Raw genomic sequence first — 23399 nt, 5'->3', positions numbered from 1 at the left:
GAGATTTTCAACCATAATTAAAAGGTGAAGAAATGAGACTTTGCACTTCTAAAGGTTAATGTAATCACCAGTGAAACTGCTCAACAGCAATAAATACCTACCACAATATAAGACATTTACATGGGAAAGGACATGCTATAACTATTTTTTGGGAGTTATCCTTTGAGGTAAGGATAGGAATGTAATGCTGCACAATATGCATAGGTGCTGTGTTGGATGGCAAAATGGTAGAAGAAGCAGAACAACTATGGCAGCAACCTCCATGTTTCAGTAATTACAATCACAGAGAATATACGTTTTGAGGATAAATTATGATAAATGCTATGAATATCACATGTATTTCTACATCAAAATGCAGCCTAATAGCTTCCATGAGGAATCCAATCTTCTGAAATATGACTTCTCAATCTATACCACCTGTTTAAACAGGGATAGGAAGATTAACTCAAAGTGAAAAAAAAACACAACAGCTCTAATCAAGGGTTAACCTGCACCATCAATCAGAAAGTCAGCTCCAATCTCAAATCGACCTGCTTGGGCCTAATCTCAAAGTAACCAGAAACCAAACAATGGATAACCACTTCAATTTGGAAACAAACCAGATCCCATAGTTAATGTTCAACTCCCAACAAAGGTTATTCTCTACAATGAATAAACTCAGCTCATCATCAACCTAAATGGTGAAGGAACCCTGAATCTGGGAATAGCCCCATAAAGTCACTTGCATAATTTCTATCCAAAATTAATCGCCTTTAAATATTTTTAATAATCTCCCGAAGTGACAATGCTAGTCCTATTATCAATGAAGAACTTTTTCTCTGCTTAAATATGGAGGCCAATACCCCTTTATTAGCCAATGCCAAGAGCTACAAGTTGCCTAGAATTAAAAGCACAATGCTCCTTAGAACATCTGTCCACATAAAACCCTCTCATTTCAAATGCATGTTTCAGTGACTACTTCTTATAATATACAATTGGTAAAATAGGATAATGCAGCTTTGAACATATGGATAGGGAACACCCTTTTAAATCCTTCGTTTTTCATATGAATTTGCAACATGACAACAAGAAAAATGTTTTAGCTGTATTGATCATTAGTAACTAATGGTACTAAAGAATCCTAGTTGAAAACATATGTTTCACAACTAAATTATATTTATGATAATCTTACTTCCAGACTAAAACTATCCTTGAGATAATGATAATTTACCTTGAGTTTTTATCAATGACCCACCATATGTAAAACAATGCAGTGCTATTTGATGGATTAAGGACAGTTCAGCTGATATTCCAATTATCAGGATTGTCACTTCTTATCATTTAAATGCAAGGTGCCCAACTCCAACATTTATAATAAGTAAAAATGCATTCGCATATTTGAATCCTTATCTAACATAAAACTCACTTCCTAATCATTCTCTTGTGTAAATTCAAGTACTTCTCCTCCAATTATTCTTAGTCTATGCAATTCCTGAACAAGCAAAATTGAACTAATTGAGTATTTTAGAATGCATGTGCAATAAATTCCTCATGAAGATAATTGATGAAATAGTGAAATACTCTGCTTTGTTTAAAAATATAATAAGATAAATCTTTCTTACTGCTTCATGGAAGGATTGAGTTAATTCATACATTTCTGTTTGAGATATGTAGTAATTTGAACAGTATTGCTGGATTGGAGTTAAAACACAATGCTTTAAACAATTTTGATTCAGATAATGATTTGGACTGGAGACAAGTCGATTAGATACGGCAACTCCACCCTTTTTTAAATGGGGTAACAAATAACTGGGGCAATATTTTGTGGCAATAGCACATTGTGCAATTGGCTATATAAAATGAGTGGTTTATAACCATCATAACAACCCAGACATCTTGGTAGGACTATGAAATAAATATTTATCTACAGCTTGATGCAAATGATTCTCATATTTCTGTCGCACTTTCTGAAAGTGTTCAAAGAATATGTCAGTAGAACTTATAATGGAGATGATAGCTTGTGCTCACAACATTAATAACTGGATTGCTGCTGTAATATAATTATAACATCCTAGACAGGTAGGCACCATTTATTTATGGTTTGGGATTGGTACACTTGCAGCTTTCTACTAATCCACATAATATACCAAATCCATATTTGAATAAGGCAATAAATTTGATTTCATACCTCCAGCTCCAAGATTTGCAAAAACTTAACCCCTGCTTGTTGTTTTACAAATGATATTTACAGCATAATTAGCGACTCGGAGTGAAACCAGAGAATGCCTGTATTTAGTTTGCCACAATAACCAGTAGGTATTAGTGATCCCATAACTGAATCTCATTTAAAGTCTTCCAGTCTTTCCAAGGTCTCTATGTTCCTCTAAGTCCAGTCTCTTGTGCTTCCTGATTTCCACTGCTGCACCATTGGCAACTATATCATGTTTAAATTCCAGGACGCCCTCTGCCTCCAATTTTTCTCCTAGTTATGCCTTAAATGTTTTGGTTTGGCCAAGTCTTTGGTCACCGAAGATAATGTCAGTGCATATCTCAGTGTAAAATATTGTTGGATTCTTCTCCTGTGAAGCACCTTTGATGTTTAATTATGTTAACAATTATATATATATATATATATATATATAATATATATGTGTGTGTAATTGGTATTAAATCACTGTTTTTCATTTGATGCCAGTGCCACTTGAAGTCTAGAGCAGCAAAATCAAGCTCTAAACGAGGCTAGACCATAATAGGTTGTGCTAAGTCTAAGCCTCCAAGGTCCTAACTTTCTCCAGTCTAGATATAATCTTGCATGGAACCCACTGTTAGCAGTCAGGAATCAGCTTAATTCCCATTATGGATGAGAAACATAAGAGCAACTTAAAGTTAAAATCTAATCTTGAAGCATTTTTTTGGAACAGCAGAGGAAATGATTAATGCATAACAAAAGGAAGAAAGAACATATAATTGGGTTCCATTGGATTTAACTAAACATTGATTTTTTTCCAATAGATGCATTGCGATATGCCTTTCGCTAAGACAAGTAACAGCAATCTTTTGAGTCTACACTGGAGACTCATTTGACCAGTCACAAAAATACATTTCTTCATTCTAGGCATTGTTGGAATATAATGTTGAAATTCATGGCGGCATTTACTGAGAGAGTAAAAGTATATTTGTCAAAATAAAGTTATCCATCTCATAAACCATCATATTCAGTGTAATAATGTCACATCCTAGTTTTATTACATGCAATGATTGAACGTTCGGATCTATATGTTTGAAAGTACTTTTGAATATTTGTTATTTTGTTTAAGGTCACAAAATTTTGCTCCTCAAATTACTTCATGTGGATATTAGGTCAGCGATTAAAGGGGAATCTGTTTAAAAAAAAGAGTCTGACAATAGCTCTTCCAATTCCTCGAACACAGTTTTATCTAACACAGATTTTATCCTTACAAATGTTGAGGTTTCACAAGTATGCAGTTACGTTAAATAATATATAATGCTAAAATAATATATAATGCTTTTTAGAAAAAGTGTAACACAGATACAGTTTACAATTCAATTTCTTCAAAAACAGTTGTTCACATTTAAAATCCCTCTCAATAAAACAGGCATGTATACAATTTTTAAATTCCATTGTCCCTTTAATTTGGCATTGTGAAATGGGCCTTAGATTCCTTTGAATGCCACTCTCCCATCTTCTGGTTACTAAATCTTCCCACACCACTCCCACAACCAGGTAGAATTATGGTTGAACTTAACTCGGCATTATTTTGGATGAGATTTCATTCACTTGAAGGGGTTGGGCTTATTGTTGAGGGGTTAGGAAAGATTACATATGGCACTAAACTTATTGGGGGGAAGGTTAGATAGATCTCCAAACTTGGAGGTGTGGAGAGTATTGTTTAGCAACATCAGTGTTGGGAATCCCAGGCCTGGGTACAATAGCAGCTTCACAGCTGGCAGAGGTGCAGCAGAGAGAAACAGTGGCAGCAGAATTTCCAATGATATGAGTAGTGGTGGCAGAATTATGTCCGATGGGCATGGAATTTTGCTTGTGAACACAGTAATGTACCAGTTAGGACATCTAGTGGTCACAATGTCAACTCCTGTCATGACAATTTGTGCGAATGAAGATGATAAGTTTGGCCATTTGTGGATTCACATTGAATTCAATAGTTTTCAAATCTGCTGGGCTGCCATTAATACTCAACTGATTCACTAATGTCCCCAGGAAAAGTGAATCTGGCAATTTTGCCTTTCATATCCACAGCATGTGCTTGATTTTGCCGTTGGCTATCTTTTGAAGTCCAAGCAAGTCATTCAGAGACTCATAGAGTCATAGAGATGTGCAGCATGGAAACAGACCCTTGGGTCCAACCCATCCATGCCAACCAGATATCCCAACCCAATCTAGTCCCACCTGCCAGTACCTGGCCCATATCCCTCCAAACTCTTCCTATTCATATACCCATGCAAATACCTCTTAAATGTTGCAATTGTACCAGCCTCCACCACTTCCTCTGGCAGCTCATTCCATACACATACCACCCTCTGTGTGAAAAAGTTACCTTGTAGATCTCTTTAATATCTTTCCCCTCTCACCCTAAACCTATGCCCTCTAGTTCTAGACTCCCCGATCCCAGGGAAAAGACTTTGCCTATCTACCCTATCCATGCCCCACATAATTTTATAAACTTCTGTAAGGTCACCCCTCAGCCTCTGACGCTCCAGGGAAAACAGCCCCAGTCTGTTCAGCCTCTCCCTATAGCTCAAATCCTTCAACCCTGGCAACATCCTTGTAAATCTTTTCTGAACTCTTTCAAGTTTCACAATATCTTTCCGATAGGACGGAGACCAGAATTGCACACAATATTCCAACAGTGGCCTAACCAATGTCCTGTACAGCTGCAACATGACCTCCCAACTCCAGTACTCAATACTCTGGCCAATAAAGGAAAGCATACCAAACGCCTTCTTCACTATCCTATCTACCTGCGACTCCACTTTGAAGGGACTATGAACCTGCACTCCAAGGTCACTTTAGATTAGATTAGCTTACTTACAGTGTGGAAACAGGCCCTTCAGCCCAACAAGTCCACACCAACCCTCTGAAGAGCAACCCACCCAGATCCATTCTTCTACATTTACCCCTTCACCTAGCACTATAGTCAGTTTAGCATGGCTAATTCACCTAACGTGCACAATTTTGGAGTGTGGGAGGAAACTGGAGCACACAGAGGAAACCCATGCAGACACAGGGAGAATGTGCAAACTCCACACAAACAGTTGCCCAAGGCGGGAATTGAACTCGGGTCTCTGGCGCTGTGAGGCAGCAGTGCTAACCCACTTGCCACTTCATTCAGCAACACTCCCTACCATTAAGTGTATAAGTCCTGCTAAGATTTGCTTTCCCAAAATGCAGCACCTCGCATTTATCTGAATTAAACTCCATCTGCCACTTCTCAGCCCATCTGGTCAAGATCCTGTTTTAATCTGAGGTAACCCTCTTTGCTATCCATTATACCTCCAATTTTGGTGTCATCTGAAAACTTACAAACTGTACCTCTTATGCTCCCATCCAAATCATTTATGTAAATTATAAAAAATCAATTATAAAAATTATAAAAAGAGTGCACAAATCCTTGTGGCACTCCACTGGTCACAGGCCTCCAGTCTGGAAAACAACCCTCCACCACTATCTTCTGTCTTCTACCGTTGAGCCAGTTCTGTATCAAAATGGCTAGTTCTCCCTGTATTCCGTGAGATCTAACCTTGCTAATCAGTCTCCCATGGGGAACCTTGTCGAGCGCCTTACTAAAGTCCACATAGATCACATCTACCACTCTGCCCTCATCAATCCTCTTTGTTACTTCTTCAAAAAACTCAATCAAGTTTGTGAGACATGATTTCCCATGCACAAAGCCATGTTGACTATCCCTAATCAGTCCTTGCCTTTCCAAATACATGTACATCCTGTCCGTCTGGAATCCCTTCAACAGCTTGCCCACCACTGATGTCAGGCTCACTGGTCTAGAGTTCCCTGGCTTGTCCTTACCACCCTTCTTAAACAGTGGCACCATGTTTGCCAACATCCAGTCTTCCGGCACCTCACCTGTGACTATCGGTGGTACAAATTTCATTGTGTAACAACAGTTATAGGCACAATCTTCAGACTGACTGGCAAACTAATCCTCAACCAGCCCAAGAGGGATCTTTTGTAAGCAAAAGAAATGGGGTTCTGTAGACTTCAGAAACCAATACTACAGATTCTACATAAGAAGAAATCATCAACACCCATCTTTCTAGCCAATTCCACTGGGCACTTCAGACTGTCCCACATTGAGAAGGGCAGAAATGCGGGCAGACTATGCTTGCACTGGAATGGTCAGGAATGACATTCCTGCCAATTTGATGTTCCTTTCAGGAACCTCATCCGCACATGTATCATGACTACCTGTATTGATCACTGCCTGTTGAAGGGTCACTCAGTAGCATGAGGGTGAGATTTGAAGCTGAAAATGTGTTGCTGGAAAAGCGCAGCAGGTCAGCCGCATCCAAGGAACAGGAGAATCGACGTTTCGGGCATAAGCCCTTCTTCAGGAATGAGGAAAGTGTGTCCAGCAGGCTAAGATAAAAGGTAGGGAGGAGGCACTTGGGGGAGGGGCATTGGAAATATGATAGGTGGAAGGAGGTTAAGGTGAGGGTGATAGGCTGGATTGGGGTGGGGGCGGAGAGGTCTGGAAGAAGATTGCAGGTTAGGAAGGCGGTGCTGATTTTGAGGGATTTGACTGAGACAAGGTGGGGGGAGGGGAAATGAGGAAACTGGAGAAATCTGAGTTCATCCCTTGTGGTTGGAGGGTTCCTAGGCGGAAGATGAGGCACTCTTCCTCCAACCATCGTGTTGCTATGGTCTGGCAATGGAGGAGTCCAAGGACCTGCATGTCCTTGGTGGAGCGGGAGGGGGAGTTGAAGTGTTGGGCTATGGGGTGTTTGGGTTGGTTGGTCCGTGTGTCCCAAAGGTGTTCTCTGAAATGTTCTGCAAGTAGGCAGCCTGTCTCCCCAATATAGAGGAGGCCACATCGGGTGCAGCGGATGCAATAGATGATGTGTGTGGAGGTGCAGGTGAATTTGTGGTGGATATGGAAGTATCCCTTGGGGCCTTGGAGGGAAGTAAGGGGGGAGAAGGACCAGATACAACACAGGTGAGGTGTTTTGATTTACTCGTGTATAGGATGAGTTTGGGGTTGTTCAGTGTTGTGTTTGGAAGGTGTTTTAGAGAGCTAGTGCCTAAAAGTAGGGATGACATGAATAAAGGTATGAACGTATGGAATTAAGGGCAGGAATAGTCCATGTGGTCAATCGAGCCTGATGCAATATTCAATAAGATCATGGCTGATCTGATCATTTCCTCAACTCTACATTCCCACCTATCCCCAATAACCTTTGACTCCCCTGCTCATCAAGAATCTATCAATCTCTGCCTTTAAAGCATTCAATGATTCTTCCACCTCCACTGCTTTCTAAAAAAGAAAGTTCTAAAGATTTGTCACCCTCTGAGAGAAAATACTCCTCCACATTATTTAGTGAATAATTATGAAGAGTGTGTTTGCTCTGCTCCTTGGTTTGTAACATGACCACAAAAGGTTGAAGTGAAGGAGAAGCTCTGTGAACAAATCAGAGGAAGCAGAATCTCCATACAAGACTGTCCCATTATTGATAATCTTTCTCCTGTCACCAGCTCATCCAGGTTCAACAAGGATAAGTCACTACCAACTCCTACACAACAACCAGGATCTTTGCATGAGGGCAAGATGGTGCTGCCACTGGCAATAATGATCCTGGTGGCTTTGAAATTTTAGGCATCCATTTTATCCAGGCAGAAGTACGCAACACCTCAAACATTTCCCAACATGCCATTTACCAACCATTTGGAAAGAGATGGAGGCCATTGATTCCAGACAAAGGGAGTGGATTATTTTGTGGATTGTGCAGGATTTAGAGCTTATGGAGGGTTAAATATTGTTGATCCAAAGTTGTGAGTACAGTTTATCTGACAGCTTCCTGTAAGAGTGAGGGGAGGGCGGAGTGATTGCTATCTTTGCTTTTCGTCTCTAAGAATTAATGCTTAGCTGTCATGAAAGATTAAATTTTGGCCATATGAGGAATGAAAGCTTATGGCAAAACCATTTATTTTAAAAAGCACACAGTTTGGCCTGGATTGATAGGAACAAATGCATGAAGCACATTAGCTCCAGGTAATCAGCAGAATAGAGTGGAAGAGGCAGTAGTAACCCTCGATTAACCTTTGGAAAAGATAACAGAAAAGAAAGTAACCAGAAAAATAAAGTGGCAAGGATAATGCAGCACAAATATGTGACTTTATAAGATTGTCCACATGTTGAAGTGAAGCCTGTGCAGTAATGTGCCTATGCATCTATTAAAGCAATGTCTGACAAGGGAGAGAAAATAAATTCTATGCACACATTGATAGAGTGGAAAAGATGCTGAAGAGATTTAATAGGATGATGCCAGCGTTAATGGACTTCAGTTATATGGAGACACTAGAGAAGCTGAAACTGTTCATCTTTCAACAGATAGGGCAACCAGGAGATTTAATAGAGGTGTTCAAAATTATGAAGGTTTTGATCAAATAACTAACAGAGAACTGTTTCCAATACCAGGAGGATTGCTAATCAAATTGCGCAGTTTAGAGATTATTGCCAAAGGTACAGAGGAAACCTGAGAATTATTTTTACTCTAAATAGTTATGAGTTGGAATGCATCACCTGAAAAGGTGGTGGTTGCAGATTCAGAAATTTTGTGATGAAATAAATTGTTTTGGACTTTTTGCCTGTGTTTTTGTACATTAGGACCTGTGGAGATGAGCTTTGGTTGACTGGAAACTATAATATTTAAGGTATAGAATATAGCTAGCTTGGATACATTAGGGCTATCCAGAAACAGGGGCAGAGCCCTGGTGGGAGATATTGGTCAAATTGTAGAATCATAGAATCACACAATGCAGAAGAGGCCATTTGACCCATTGAGTCTATACCATCAAAAATGCACTACAACCTGCACTAGGCCCACTTTTCCACACTAAGCCCGTAGCCTTGAATGTTATGACACTTCAAGTGCTCACCCAAGTACTTATTGAAAATTGTGAGGTTTTCTACCTCAACTACTCTCTCAGGCAGAGCATTCCATACCACCATCATAAGTGAACAGAGGTGAAGTATTGATTTAATACTCTACAAACGACCTCCAGCTTCACACATAGATTGCCCCTTTGGTCCCTAATAGGCTCTAGTCTTTCCTGACTCTTCTCTTCCCCCTGTTGCACTTGCAGAATATCTTAGGATTGTACTTTATCTTGCTGCCAATGATTTTTCATGCCCCCCGTCTACAAATTGCTTTCTTGAGCTCTCCTCGCACTTTCTATGTTTCTATAGGGCCTCCATTGTCTTGTTCCCTTTGTATCCTTCATACATCTCTCATTTCCATTTTATCCATCTACCCAGGCATCCACCTGTGGCTTGTTGCTCCTACATTTCGCAATATTGAGATATTAGTCATTAGAAAAGCAAATAGAACATTTTAATTCATCATGGCAGGAATCGATGAAGAGAAGTTATGCTTCAGTTATATAGGGTGTTCATGAGACCACATCTGGGCTACTCTGTACAGAATTGGACACTTCATTTAATGGATGATGTACCTGTGTTGGAGGCAGTTCAGAGAAAGTTTAATTAACGAATAACTGGAAAGGTGATGGGGTTGGATAGGTTACCTTTTTAAGGAAAGGCTGGAGAGGCTAGGCTTCTATCCACTGGAGTATAGAAGAGAAAGAGGTGGCTTGCTTGAAGTGCATAAAAACCTGTAGGGTCTTGACAGGGTAGATGTGGAGAGGATGCTCCCACGTATTAGGGAATCTAGAACTACAGATCACTGTTTAAAGAGTTGCCCATTTAAAACAGGAATGAGGTGATTTTTCACCCAAAAGGCTGTGTTGTGTGTCTTTGAATATTGTTCTTGAAAAGATAGTGGAAACAAAGTCCTTAATATTTTTAAGGCAATGGTAGATGTGCAATTGTTCAACAAGGGGATAAAAGGTTATCACGAGTAGATAAGATTGTTGATTTGAGATTGCAATCAGGTCAGCCATGATCTTATTGAATCAAAGGGCTGAATGGCCTACTTCTTCTACTAGTTGTATTGGTTTGTATGTTGACAAGTCACACAGATCAGTTCAAAGAGCAGTGTAAACTAATGGGGAGCACACGTGGAGTAGATTTGGCTCTATGCAGCTAAAATGCTGTCATCAACTGATGTCGCTGAAGATGAAAAATGTCTAGGGCATTATAGGGGAAGGTACTGTTTGTTCTGTGTAGCTGACAATTGAGGGGAAGGAAAGCTTGGTACCTATGATGTCTTACCCAGAGTAGCTAGACAGTTGGATTTGTGTCAGTAATTAGCTTCTTGAATACAGCCTTGGGAATCCTGTGGATGCAGTCTTGGAAGAATTGAGCAACAAGGAAATGGGTTGTAGTTGTAACAGTTTATATTAGAATGTATATTGTGGGAAATCAGAAATTACATCCTCAAAAAAGAGGAGTTAAATTCTGTATGAAAAATACAGAACAGTTAACGGATTTACTGATTCACAGACGTGTTGCTGAATCATGAGATCTGTCTTATTTATGTATACTATTTAGCATGCAGTTTGCAGTTGCCCAGCCACAGATTGTCTGTTACCTCATGTTAGTTCTGGATATTAGAGTAAAATAATAGCTAGCTGAGACTGTTAACTTTGATCAGTTCTATATTGTAAATGTCTTATGCTTGTTCAAAACAGTCATGTGGCTTCATCCTTTTAGTAATTAACTGGGATTTCAACTCTTGTCTCAGTCAACAAAAAGGTGCATTGTAAGAAAATATTGGAGGTTCTCACTTGGGATCTCACCAAAATTTGAAGATCTAGTACCAAAGTTTAGAGCCTGATCTGGGATCGTAACACTTTCGAAAGCGCATTGAATGCAGATTTGAAAAGCAAAAATCAACAGGGCTAAAAGGAAACATCAAACAAGTGGAGCTACTTTGGTAGCTCTTTCACAGAGCTAGCACAGGTGCGATGGCCAGACTGGCATCTGCCTATGTTTTATGATTCTTTGATTTTATAATTCTCTGATAACAGTACTCCTTTGAGAGCCCAGTGAAGCTGAAACCAGATGCAATGCTTTCTTATGGTGCGTCAGAATGAGATTACTGAATTACTGCCAAATTGATGACCAATGTTAAGATAGTTTTGTAACTGGATTTATGTTCACCAATAACTAGATTAAACTGCCTAGCCTCATTGCACTAAATAGCTTTAACATGCTTCAGGGAAGAGACCTTAATTCTATCTGGTGAATGCTGTAAGAAATAACAAATGAACTTGCATTTCTGCAGCAATTTTCATGTCCTCAGGATGTCCCAGCGATCTTCAGAAACTAATGCATTACCCTTGAAGTAAAACAAAACATTTCAGATGCTGGAAATCTGAACTAAAAGCAGAAAATGCTGCAGTTGTATAAGACTCTGGTGCGGCCGCATCTGGAATATTGTGTGCAGTTTTGGTCGCCATACTATAGGAAGGATGTGGAGGCACTGGAACGGGTGCAGAGGAAGTTTACCAGGATGTTGCCTGGTATGGTAGGAAAATCCTATGAGGAAAGGCTGAGGCACTTGGGGTTGTTTTCATTGGAGAAAAGAAGGTTTAGGGGTGATTTGATAGAGGTGTACAAGATGATTAGGGGGTTAGATAGGGTTGACAGTGAGAACCTTTTTCCACGTATGGAGTCAGCTATTACAAGGGGGCATAGCTTTAAATTAGGGGGGGGGTAGATATAGGACTGATGTTAGGGGTAGGTTCTTCACTCAGCGAGTCGTAAGTTCATGGAATGCCCTGCCAGTAGCAGTAGTGGACTCTCCCTCTTTATGGGTATTTAAGCGGGCATTGGATAGGTATATGGAGGATAGTGGGTTAGTGTAGGTTAGGTGGGCTTTGATCGGCGCAACATCGAGGGCTGAAGGGCCTGTACTGCGCTGTATTCTTCTATGTTCTATGTAAAATGCTGGAAATACTCAACAGGTCTGGCAAGATCTGCAAAGCGAAAAACACTCAATGTTCAGGTCAGTGAACTTCCATTAAAACAGTTTGCATCAGACTTGCAATTGAAGTTTAGTTTGTGGGTAAGCACAGCAGCAAATAGGCATACAACAGATTTGCAAGCAGCCAATTATTGAATTATCATATGCAGCCGAGGATTAAACTAGGACACTGGAAGAATCCACTGCCCTTCTTCAAATAATGCTGTTTTAATGACCAGCTGAGAAGGCAAATGGAACATCATCGTAACATCTCACCTAAAAGATAGTGCAATACTCCCTCAATACTGCCTTGACTGAAAACATAGAGACAAACTTTCACTCTTAGCCATGGTGGAAATCTGATGGCAGTTGATCAGCTGATAGTTATACATCTCCCCCGTCAAATGTAAATACAAAATAAGATTGGATGGGGTGTATAACTGGCAGTTGGCCTGCTCTAACCAATTCTTTACTCCAAGTTAAAGTGAAATGTAGTCCTCAAATTCCAAGGAATAATATTCAAGCATCAATGGAACAATATTGAAAAATGACATATAAAGTGCACCAAGCTTTCAGCAGATTATTTTTTATAGCAATACATAAAGGTATAATCAAATATTAGGTATTTGCTTATAATACATGCTAAATAAACATTTATCTTTCCCTTACAATGTAACTTTCCCAGCTGAAGTTTGTGTATAGCCTATTTGCAAACAATCTGATACCAAGCAAGAATATTTCATTGGTCTCCATGTGCTATGCCAACTTTAATAAATTACTTCATTCAAAGGGCTATGAACCTCAAATTTTCTCTCTACCCTAGAGAGGTGTGGATGCTCAGTGGTTGAGTATATCTAGGACAGAAATTAATGGAATCCAGGGGTTTGTGGATAATGTCAGAAAATGGGGTTGAGGTAAACATTTATCCACGACCTGCTTGAATAGCAGAGCAATCTCAAAGAAATGATGGCACATACTTGCTCCAATTGCCTTCATTCTTCTACTATGTAGTATTATTATGTATTGTCTGCACTGGCAAACACTTTCAAGAGCCAGGCAAAGACCATCTCCAACAAGCATGAATCTTGCCTTCACCTTCAATGGCATCACCCTACTATCAATATCCTGGTGGTTACTAAATTGGACTAGCCATGGCACAGTGGCATAATAATTAGCACCGCAGACTCTCCACAGCACCAGCCACTTGGGTACAATTCCAATTTTGTGCAACGCTCTCTGTGGAGTTTGCACATTCTCCTCATGTCTGCATGGGTGTCTTCTGGGTGCTCCAGTTTCCTCCCACAGTTTGAAGATGTGCAGGTTAGGTGGATTGGCCATGGTATATGTTGGGGGACAAGGGATGGATGTGAATTTGTGGGATGCTCTTTGGATGGTTGAAGATGACTGGATGGACTGAATGGCCTCTTTCTGCACTGTAAGCATTCCACTATTCTATATAAATACGATGGATAGCAGGTGACAGACTAGGAATATTCTAGCAAGTAACTTACCTCCTGACTCCTCAAAACCTATCCACCATCTATAAGGCACAAGTGATGAGTGTGATGAAATATTTCCCACTTCCCTGGATGAGTGCTGTTCCAACAACATTCAAGAAGCTTGACATCATCCAGGGCAAAGCAGCCACCATATCCACAGAAATTCCCTCAGTGGCAGCAGTGTGCACCATATACCATGTGCTCTACAGAAATTCAGTAAGGCTCCTTGGATAGCACCTTCCAAACCCATGACTAATGCCATCTAGAAGGACCCTGCATGGGTCAAAATCCTGGAAGTCCTTTCTAAGTGGCATTGTGGATCTACTCACTCCAAATGGACTGCATTGTTCAGGAAGCCAGCTCACCACCAGCTTCTCAAGGACAATGAGGATGGGCATTGCACTAACATCCTGTGAATCAATTAAAACACACCATGAAACAAGTGCCTAAGATTAGTTTGGTCAGTCATCTGAAATCTTGAGTTCACAAGAGACATCTGGTTAGAAATTAGACGTTAAATTCATTAGGCCATTTGGAATATTGAGGTTGATTCATATGGAAGATGCAAACACATAGAACACAGTTCAATTCCAACTGACAGACCAACAACTGTGTGAAAAGACAAAGTATTGGGCATGAGTCTGAGAGTGCACTCCAGAAATTTGCTTTATTCATTCATTGATTCTGTGTTTCACCGCCAAGGGTGGCAATTACTACCCACATTCCTGATGAAGGGCTTATGCCCAAAACGTTGATTCTCCTGCTCCTCGGATGCTGCCTGACCTGCTGTGCTTTTCCAGTGCCACACTTTTCGACTCTGACTCTCCAGCATCTGCAGTCCTCACTTTCTCTCAATTATTACCCATGCCTAGTTGCCCTTGAGAAGATAGTGATGAACCACGCCCTTGAACTGACGCAGTCTGTGTGGTGAAGGTTTGGCCGGGTCTTCCGGGACATTTATCTACCTTCAGATCTTTCAGTTGCCCCAACACCTTCTCCATAGTGCTGGCCACTACTCTCACCTCTAATTCCCATGGTGTCCTGGTATCCTGAGGAATTTGGGGTCAAAATCTCGTGAATGCATTGGTATCTGGTCATCATTAGTCATTGTTATGACTAAGTACATTGTTATGAATAAAGTTTGATCATTGACTTTAGATCACGTCATGAAACCTGTGAGAGAGAAAACAGTCCATTACAAAGCCTAAATTGCAACACTTGAATAAATCTGAACGTTGTGACAAGATTGCTGACTGGTAGCATCTGTGAACGCTATGGGAGATTGTACGTGCTGGAATTGTGCATTTAGCTTGTTTTTGATAAGGTTGGTTTCCTGAATGCATTCAGTCAAATCAGCCTTGCAAAGATGCAATTCGAGTTCTCATATTTAGAATCTTCATGGACCCCTGCAACATTACAATGTGCAGCTGAAGAGCAGATCCTGACTAATGTTCTGGTGAACTTCTGCTTTGAAACTAATTACAGGTTTCTCTCTTTTCCTTTCCTTTACCATGGGAGCCCTCTACGAAGGATCTTATGATCCTACAGGATTTCCCTTGCCCCAGGCTGTACTTTACTCATGGTAATGGTTCAGCAGTCCTCTGTTTCCCCTTTTCCTTCTTTCGCTCGTTCCAAATTTACTTTCACCAATGATTGAACTATCTGCGTAAATGTGAAAGTATGTTGAGACCATATGATTGTAGAATAAGCATAATTTTAGGCTGTTTTGATGATAATATAATTTCACTGCAAAAAACAGAAAATGCATAAGATGAGGCTATTCAGCCCATTGAGACTGCTCCACCATTCAATGATATCATGGTTGATCTGATGATCCTTGTCTTCCACAGTCCTGCATTTTCCCTATAACCATGATTCCCTAATTGATTAAAAAAATCTATCTCACTTTGAACATACTGAACTATCCAGTCTCTGCAATACAGAATTCATCAGATACACTCCCATCTGAGACGAACATTCCTCGTAATATCTGTCTTAATTAGGAGTTGATATCTGTAAAGAGAAACCATTCCAGCTATGTCCTTCCAGTACGTTCCGCTTTTATTTCAGGAGTTCTAGAATTTACAGGGTTTGTTTTTTAATTGAACTAAATGCTTCCTTACAATAGGTCATGAATCACAGATAAGCGTATGGATAATGAACATTATTTATCTGATGTGATGAGCGCTGTTCTGGCCTTTTGGCGTCTTTATATTTTCATAAATCTAACCCAGTAATTTAAAACGGTGATTCTCATAGTCTCCATGTTCCAGTTTCAGAAAGCTCATTGTTCATGTCCATTGTATGAAGCAGCACGGCTCCATTCATTCTTCCCAACAAAAGAGACTTCCTTTTGTAACTCAGTTCCTCTTACTTACTTCTCATTCTTTATAAAAGGGTGACCTTGCCCTATTGTTACTGCTTTCAAGTCTTTCCTTGTCTTCTAAATCCTACTTGGTCTACACAATCTATTTTGGACCAATTTCAATAGTCAATTGGGGGGGGTCCTTTTTAATTTGGCATTTTGGTTCCACATTAGCTTTTCCCATTTATATGTACATTTTCATATTTATTTCCTTGTTAAAACATTAGCCTTGTACAACCAAGAAACAAATCCTATAGCTTGATTGAACATTTGCACACCACTTTTCTTTTGCTTTGTCAGAGAGAAGTGAAAGCCAAGCCACTTTTATATTGATGCACAGACCTTGAGAAAGAAGTAGCAGCATAAGTACATTGTTCTCCCATGGTTATGTTCCATTCCTGCAACCGTCTAAGTCAGTTGCAATATAATAAGATTGTGCACTTACAGGTTGCCTGTGATAATGGGCTGTTGCATATTCTCATTTGATTTTGCCAAATATGTCATGGCTCGCAGTTAAAATTTCGCTACGATTTCATGAGAGGGATCACCTTTCTAAAGTTATGGAACAGACACCCTGGTCTGGCAGTTAGGTGTCAGGAGCTGGTGGCCCAGAAACAGTAGGCAGGATTATGCTGGAGGGCTGGAACTTGTGATGTGTGCCATTGATAATACAGTGGACAGGGCATCTGCAAAATCAATGTGATGAGACCAACGGTGCATCTTTTTAACCATTGCGATGTTATGATTAAAAAAGAAACACAGGAATGGCTGAGAAAGAGTGAGAATTGATAGCAAATTTGGCATAGAAAGAAAAGTAAAGAGAGGAAAATAGCATTGGATTAGGAGAGAACAAAAGAGAATCAGAAAGGATAAGTGATACGAGAAAAATAATAAACTTTAAAGTTTGAAAGTCACCAAAAAAAAATTTGTTTGGCACTGGAACATGATTGATGCCTTAAATGGTTTCCTTTATGGTCTAGAGAGATTGATTGACATATAATAATGATCAGGAGAGTCGACGTTTCGGGCATGAGCCCTCCTTCTTCCTGAAGAAGGGCTCATGCCCGAAACATCGATTCTCCTGCCCCTTGGATGCTGCCTGACCTGCTGCGCTTTTCCAGCGACACATTTTCAGCTCTGATCTCCAGCATCTGCAGTCCTCACTTTCTCCATATAATAATGATCACATTGTTCAAAGGCTACCTACACCCTTGTCTACCAGATTCAACTTTCTGAATCAAGCTTAATGTGGAATTAATGTGTAAATCCAAGAAATTCTGAAAATATTCCAGGCAGGTTGAGGGGAAAATGCTTTTTGTGGGAAGTAAACCACCAGAGTGATTTCTGGGATCTACAACTCATTTTGCATTTCTTAATACTCTAAATTTGCTGGTCAATTTGTACATTAATGGAAGCATGCATCATTAATGTCATAATTTTTCAGCCTGGAGCTTAAGTCAAATTCATGGGCAAAGGACAAATGGTTGCTCTTCTGCCACTGAAGAGATTAATTTACAGGGTATTTGACTGGACAGTACAAGTTATTACCGATTGTGATAAGTTGCATGTGCTTGCTTGCTTGTTAAATAAGTATACATTACCTTCCCATTTTAACAGCTCTACAAAGGACAATCCCCTGCAAATCCTTTACTCGGTAACACTGAATGCCGGAATGGAGGTTTTTTTGTGTGCTCGAGACACTGCTCTTGCCCACAGTGATTGAATCGGAAAATCTTTCTTTCACAACTGCCATCTCTCTCAGGACCAGTAACTGGACAAAGGTTGAATGATCTCAAATAGAGCTATTATTCTGGTGGTGAAAAGTAAATTCTGAATCTTTAGTGGTGACCTTATCACTTTGCACAACATTGACAGAGAATCATTTAGATATTCAGATTGTCAACCAGACATCAATACTTTAGCACATACACCTACACTGACAGAGATGGACTGCACACAAATCAACATAAACATTTCTTTTTACAAACTAATTTTGTCAATCATTTGGAAGGGAATACAAAGAAGTAAACATATATAAATAAAGAGAAATAATGTTTTCTATTTGAGAATTTTATTACTGCGAAATTCATGTGCAGCAGAAAACAAATTTAATTTCATATTTGGTAGACTAGGGATTCGTTAGGCAATAATACATACCTCAAGATTGATGAAATTACTAAGCCAAGCCTGACCTATTGCTGAGCTCTTTTCTAAAGTTCATACATTTATAGATATCAATTTTGCTTTATTTATTTACGATGCTTTGAGATTCATGGGTTGCAAATTCTGGGGGCGGGGTGGGGGCGGGGGTAAGTTGGGCAAAGAGATGCTCCTTAATTGATGGATATTTACCAATGTGGAGGCAGTTATTTCACATCTGTCAGGTCCATCTTCTAAACTATCATGGAAGGAGATGGTGGATCTAACAGCAATGAAAGTGAAACTTTACATATTCCCAGAGGACCATAGGGTGCTGTCTCAAGAGGTGGTGGGGCAGGGGTGGGTGGGGAGGGGAGGGGAAGGGATAGGGGAACGATGTGGGGGAATGACTCGCCATGCCTCAGGCGAGGGGTGAGGTTGAGAAGATGGGGCCTTCTCTGTGATGTTAACCAGTTTGGGAATAACGGTTGTAAACATATAAAACTGGCTACTGGAAGTCAGTATATCAGCACAGCTCAAAAAGAGGGCTATATCCACTGCATTGTCCATCACCTAACACAGAAAGTAAGGAAGGGGTAAGAAGATGGTCAATTGTACAATAAGGCATTTCAGTTTAACTGTATTGGCATCAACACATAAATTTGGAACAGTGATATTGTTCAGTGTGCAGTTAGCAACTTTTGCTGGCTGTTATGAAATCCTTATATTCCACGTTTCTATTCTCAAGAAGCTGCCTCTTCCATTGAATTTAATAGCTTCAGCAGCTTCACTTTGTTGTAAATTTATTGGTTACTTGTTGGATGAGGGCTTCTTCTTCCCTGTTATTATTTACAACATTAATTGGCTGTGGGAGTGGGATAAAACTGAGGAGTGGATAGCTCCTGGAGTGAGGACTGAAATTCCAATGACTGAGAGAATGGAGAGAGTTCAGTGAGGACACGACAGCTCCTGGGATGGAGACTGATCTCTGAATTTAGTTGAAAATGTATCAGAATTTGGTGCTGGATAGACTTGTGCAAACGAAAAGCTCCATAACAGTGATTAACCTCTTATCTTTCCAAAAGACCATAAGGTGTGGGGCCAGAAGAAGCAGGCCATTCAGCTCATTGAGTCTGCTTCACCATTCAATGAAATCTTGGCTTATCTGATAATCCTCAAGTCTGCTTTCCTGCCATTACCCCTAACCTTGGTTACTTTTTTTTTTGACTGACCTTTATGAGTAACTCAATCCAATTGTTGTAACAGAAGCCAAACAGTGTTTCAAAATTCTTGTTTCTAGGAATTTGGGCTATGTATTTCAGTGGAGCAATTTAATGCGTGTAGAATTATTCTTAGGTGAGTAAGTCCTACGTAACCATCCCTGTACCAAGTAGAAATCACTATATTTCAAATATAAATACATCTAAAAAAAATCATAGTGAGATTGAGATTTCAGTCAATTGCCAATGGATCTTGAAAAGCTTGAGTATAGCATTGTTTTCTGTCACGGCCAATGGCCTCTGCTGTCATCTTCTCACAACAGAAAGATGGAGAACAGGATCTTAGAGAAGCATGAACAACTAATTTGCTCACAGTTTTGTTCACCAGTCAGTGGAAGTTCTGAACTTAAAATTCTCACCTGTGTTTCCAAATCCTTCCATGGACTTGCCTCTGAAGCCTCACAATTCTCTGAGCTATCTGTGCTTTCCAAATTCTGATCTGTTGAGTATGCCTGACTTTAATCGCTCCACCAGTGCTGGCCATGTTTTCAGTGGCAGCAGTCCTAAGTTCGGTAATATTATACCTGCAATTCACTGCCATTATACGTTGCTATTTCCCCTTAACAGAGAGGAACATCCTTCTAAAACTTTAAAGCCTACCTCTTTGACCACGTTTTTGCCCACCTGGTTGAATATTTCCTCATGTGACCTGGTGTCATGATTCATTTTGTAACATTCTTATGAAGTAAGTTGAAGTGATTTATCATGTTCAAGGTGATATGAGTTGTTGAAAAATTAAATTGAAAATAAAAAACATTGCTGCACAGTGCTATGTAAGAAGGAAGGCACACCTACAAGAGGCCTTGCACTCTGTTGTGTTATGCATTCCATTGTCCTTACAAATATGAAGCAGATAATCAATGAACTTATCAAATTATGAGAGCCAGTGCCGTAAAAGGGATGGCAATGTTTAGCTTGCAGTGCCCCAACTATCTTATATGTGATGTTGATCACAACATATGGTCCATATTTCTGGGAAGATCTGGTTTGGCCAGAAATGTGGAATTCTATCAGACTGTAAAAGAAATAGGAGAGGAGTGGCAATCTGATTTGATTTGAGTCAATCCATTCAGAAAGTTTAGTTTTATATTAGCACTTTTGTTAATCCACACCCCTAATTATGGCTAATTCTTCCAAAGTCAGTTTTGTGTCTGAGATGGAACATGAAGAAGAGAGGGGGAAAGCAGAAGAACATGTGGTCTCCATTGGAACCATGAAATGCCATTCAAGATCTAATGGTTAGTCAGGGACTGGTAGAAGAATAAGGATGGGGACTATGACTCATTTCCAAAATCCAACGCATGCAATTCTGCAAAAGCATTTCAATCAACCATCAGAAACGGCCCTCAGGCTGCAGAAGGGCTCATGCTCAAAGAAGGGCTCATGCCCGAAACGTCGATTCTCCTGCTCCTTGGATGCTGCCTGACCTGCTGTGCTTTTCCAGCAACACATTTTTAGCTCAGATCTCCAGCATCTGCAGTCCTCACTTTCTCCTCAGGCTGCAGACCACAACTTGAGACTGTGGGAGGTCAGGAATTGCTGTAGGGCTTCAGGGCATTGAACTTGAAGTTTTTCAGTGCAAATGGGTCCAGTTAAGTGCAATGGCACAACAACTCCTTACGTTACATTCAGGAACTTGCCTGAACACAGACAGCCATATAAATTGTCTGTCCCCACTACTCTATTGTCTACCATATGTTTCTGTTCAGTTTAAAGAGGTACTTTGAGCTCTTTGTTTGAAAGATCAAACAGCATTGCTGGCGCATTTTTTAAGGAATACTTTGACTGCAGTGTAAACCTCATTGCATCCTAAGAGCAAGACTTTGGCCTAGTTGTAGAGTTCCTAGCCTCTAAGTCAGAAGATAATATGATTGAACTGTGTCCTGACAGTAACTGGAGAACTCCAGCTGTGAATGCTAGATTAACACTCAGCAGCGATATCCATGTCCTGTGGGTTCCCTTCCCTCATCATTATGGGTTGTGGTATCCAATAAGTCCCTCCCACCATATGTTACCCACTTGGCTGGTGTACAGATGGCTATAGCTACAGAACGAGCATTCAAGACACGTCCTGTCAGACTACAAGCCTACAAATCTTTCTACAAAGTGTGAAGCTAAAAAAGAACAATGACATAGGCAATAATCTCTCTAATTTGTTTAGGAGTGGGTGGGCAATATGCCATTTATGTGTGTCTCCTTCATTTATGTGCAGCGATATGCATGCAATAGGCTGAACATCCTTTGTATACCCTCCACAACCATTATCTTTTATCCCATATCTCATTATTGATTCTTTACCTTGGACCTCGCAATTTTGAATACTTCAATCTAATCTACTCACAGCTTTCTTTTCTCTGTTGAGAACAGGTCCCATTTCTCCAATGTATCCACAAATTCCCCATACAAGAATCATTCCATACCTGCTCTAATTTGTTTATAACCTTCCTGAAACACAAAGCGCCCAAAACTGAATGCAATTCTCTAGTTGAGACTGAGCCAGCATTTTTTACATGTTAACCATACTGTGACAATGTGGTGACTTTAAGAGGTTATTGTGTCCTGATTTTTTTTTTAAAAAGGGTGGTTTATAGACAGAGGTAGCAAACTGTCTGGTTGGAAAGCCAGTAAACAGCTTGCGAGGACTTGGGGTTTTTAATTTACTGTTGGAACAATAGAAGCAGTTTGGATAGACGTGACCAGCTCTCGCAGACCAAGATTTCTAACTTTTCTTTAGCTTTTAGGTTCGGCAGAAGCTGCTGGAGTTTTGAAGAAATGTCTTTTCCCTCTCTCGGTTATAGCGAGAAGCTGGGGTTTCTCTCTGCTGCTGGGTTCCCTGGAAGACAAACTTATTTTTCTGAGTTTACCTTTTTGCCAAGGGGTGTGTTTATGGGATGTTGCTATCTTGGAACAATTGATTAGTAATAATTACTGTATCTATTATTCTGTTAAGTTTTCCAATAAATTTATTCTAAGTTCTTTCCTTTGTTGTGTTTTAACTATAGTATTTAAATAAATTGCGTTTTGCTTAATGTCGAATAGTTTGACGAATCAAATTGTGTCTGGATTTCAGGACATTAAATTTGCCTTTTAAAATGGGAAAAAGTTAGGATCTAGGCTACTTTCTTAAAATATTTTGAGGGGGTCTGAAGGAAGCCACCTTGCTTCCTTCTGTTCTCATTACCTCTTTATAAAGCCAAGCAAGCTTTCAATCACCTTTTCAATCTGACCTGCAACCGTCAATCATTTCAAGATTTGGATGGAGTTCCAGGTTCTAAACAGAGCAACAAATATTCACTCGTTGCAACACATCGGCTTTCTTTGCCTTAGTAACTGATAACAAGCCATAATCATTCCGAAAGTGATGGCCCCTTCAGATGAGCAGAAAATAAAACAGTACATATTCAATACACATACAAAGGAAGGCGATCTGTAACAGCACACCAACTGTAATGTTGGATGAATAGGTGATATCTAAATTGTCGCTGGCCTCTTTATGTCATTACCAGGGCATAATAATTGATTTAGTTGGTGATTTGTGCACTGAAGCATTGCACCTGCGATTAATTTACCAGCACAAATGCATGTTATGGATGATGGCTTTAAAACAAGCTAAACGTTCTTCAGCAGTATTGTGAGCACGACTATGCCTGGACTATTTCCAAAACGGAAATTAAGTATGTGTTGGTGATACAGTATGGGCCTTCATAGAATGCAGTGAGTTCCTATTAATAACATGGTAATTAATCACAGATTCTGTTGCCGTATAAGATCTAAAACGTCATACTTGGTAACAACTTGATGTTGAAATAACTTTCGAGGCTCACAAAACCTAGGGATGTAGTACATTCCTGCATAAGTGCAGGAGACCATGGAGTTAATGGGCACAGCCCTGATAGCTCAGTACAGAAATATAAAGGCTCTGTTGTAGGGAGCGAAAGGTCACATGCCCTCACAAGATTCCCAAATCAAGGCTGACCATCTGGTGGGACACTGAAG

The 23399-nt window shown here is 40.0% G+C and overlaps 1 protein-coding gene across 3 annotated transcripts in view; it reads left to right on the top strand.

The window, feature by feature from the left end:
- Positions 1–23399, top strand: part of chrm4a (cholinergic receptor, muscarinic 4a) — a 99675-nt gene that overhangs the window by 3965 nt on the left and 72311 nt on the right. The window contains exon 1 of one of the 3 annotated variants that reach the window (XM_072591947.1): positions 12140–12162. The exons of the other annotated variants lie outside the window; for them this stretch is intronic. The gene's annotated coding sequence lies outside the window, so the exon portion shown is untranslated. Of the gene's footprint in view, positions 1–12139; positions 12163–23399 lie in introns of those variants that run through there. 3 annotated transcript variants of the gene reach the window in all.

The sequence above is a fragment of the Chiloscyllium punctatum genome, chromosome 22 (assembly GCF_047496795.1).
Source record: "Chiloscyllium punctatum isolate Juve2018m chromosome 22, sChiPun1.3, whole genome shotgun sequence".
Taxonomy (NCBI): Eukaryota; Metazoa; Chordata; class Chondrichthyes; order Orectolobiformes; family Hemiscylliidae; genus Chiloscyllium; species Chiloscyllium punctatum.
The sequence above is the reverse complement of the archived record's forward strand: the minus strand, read 5'-3'. Positions and strand labels throughout refer to the sequence as shown.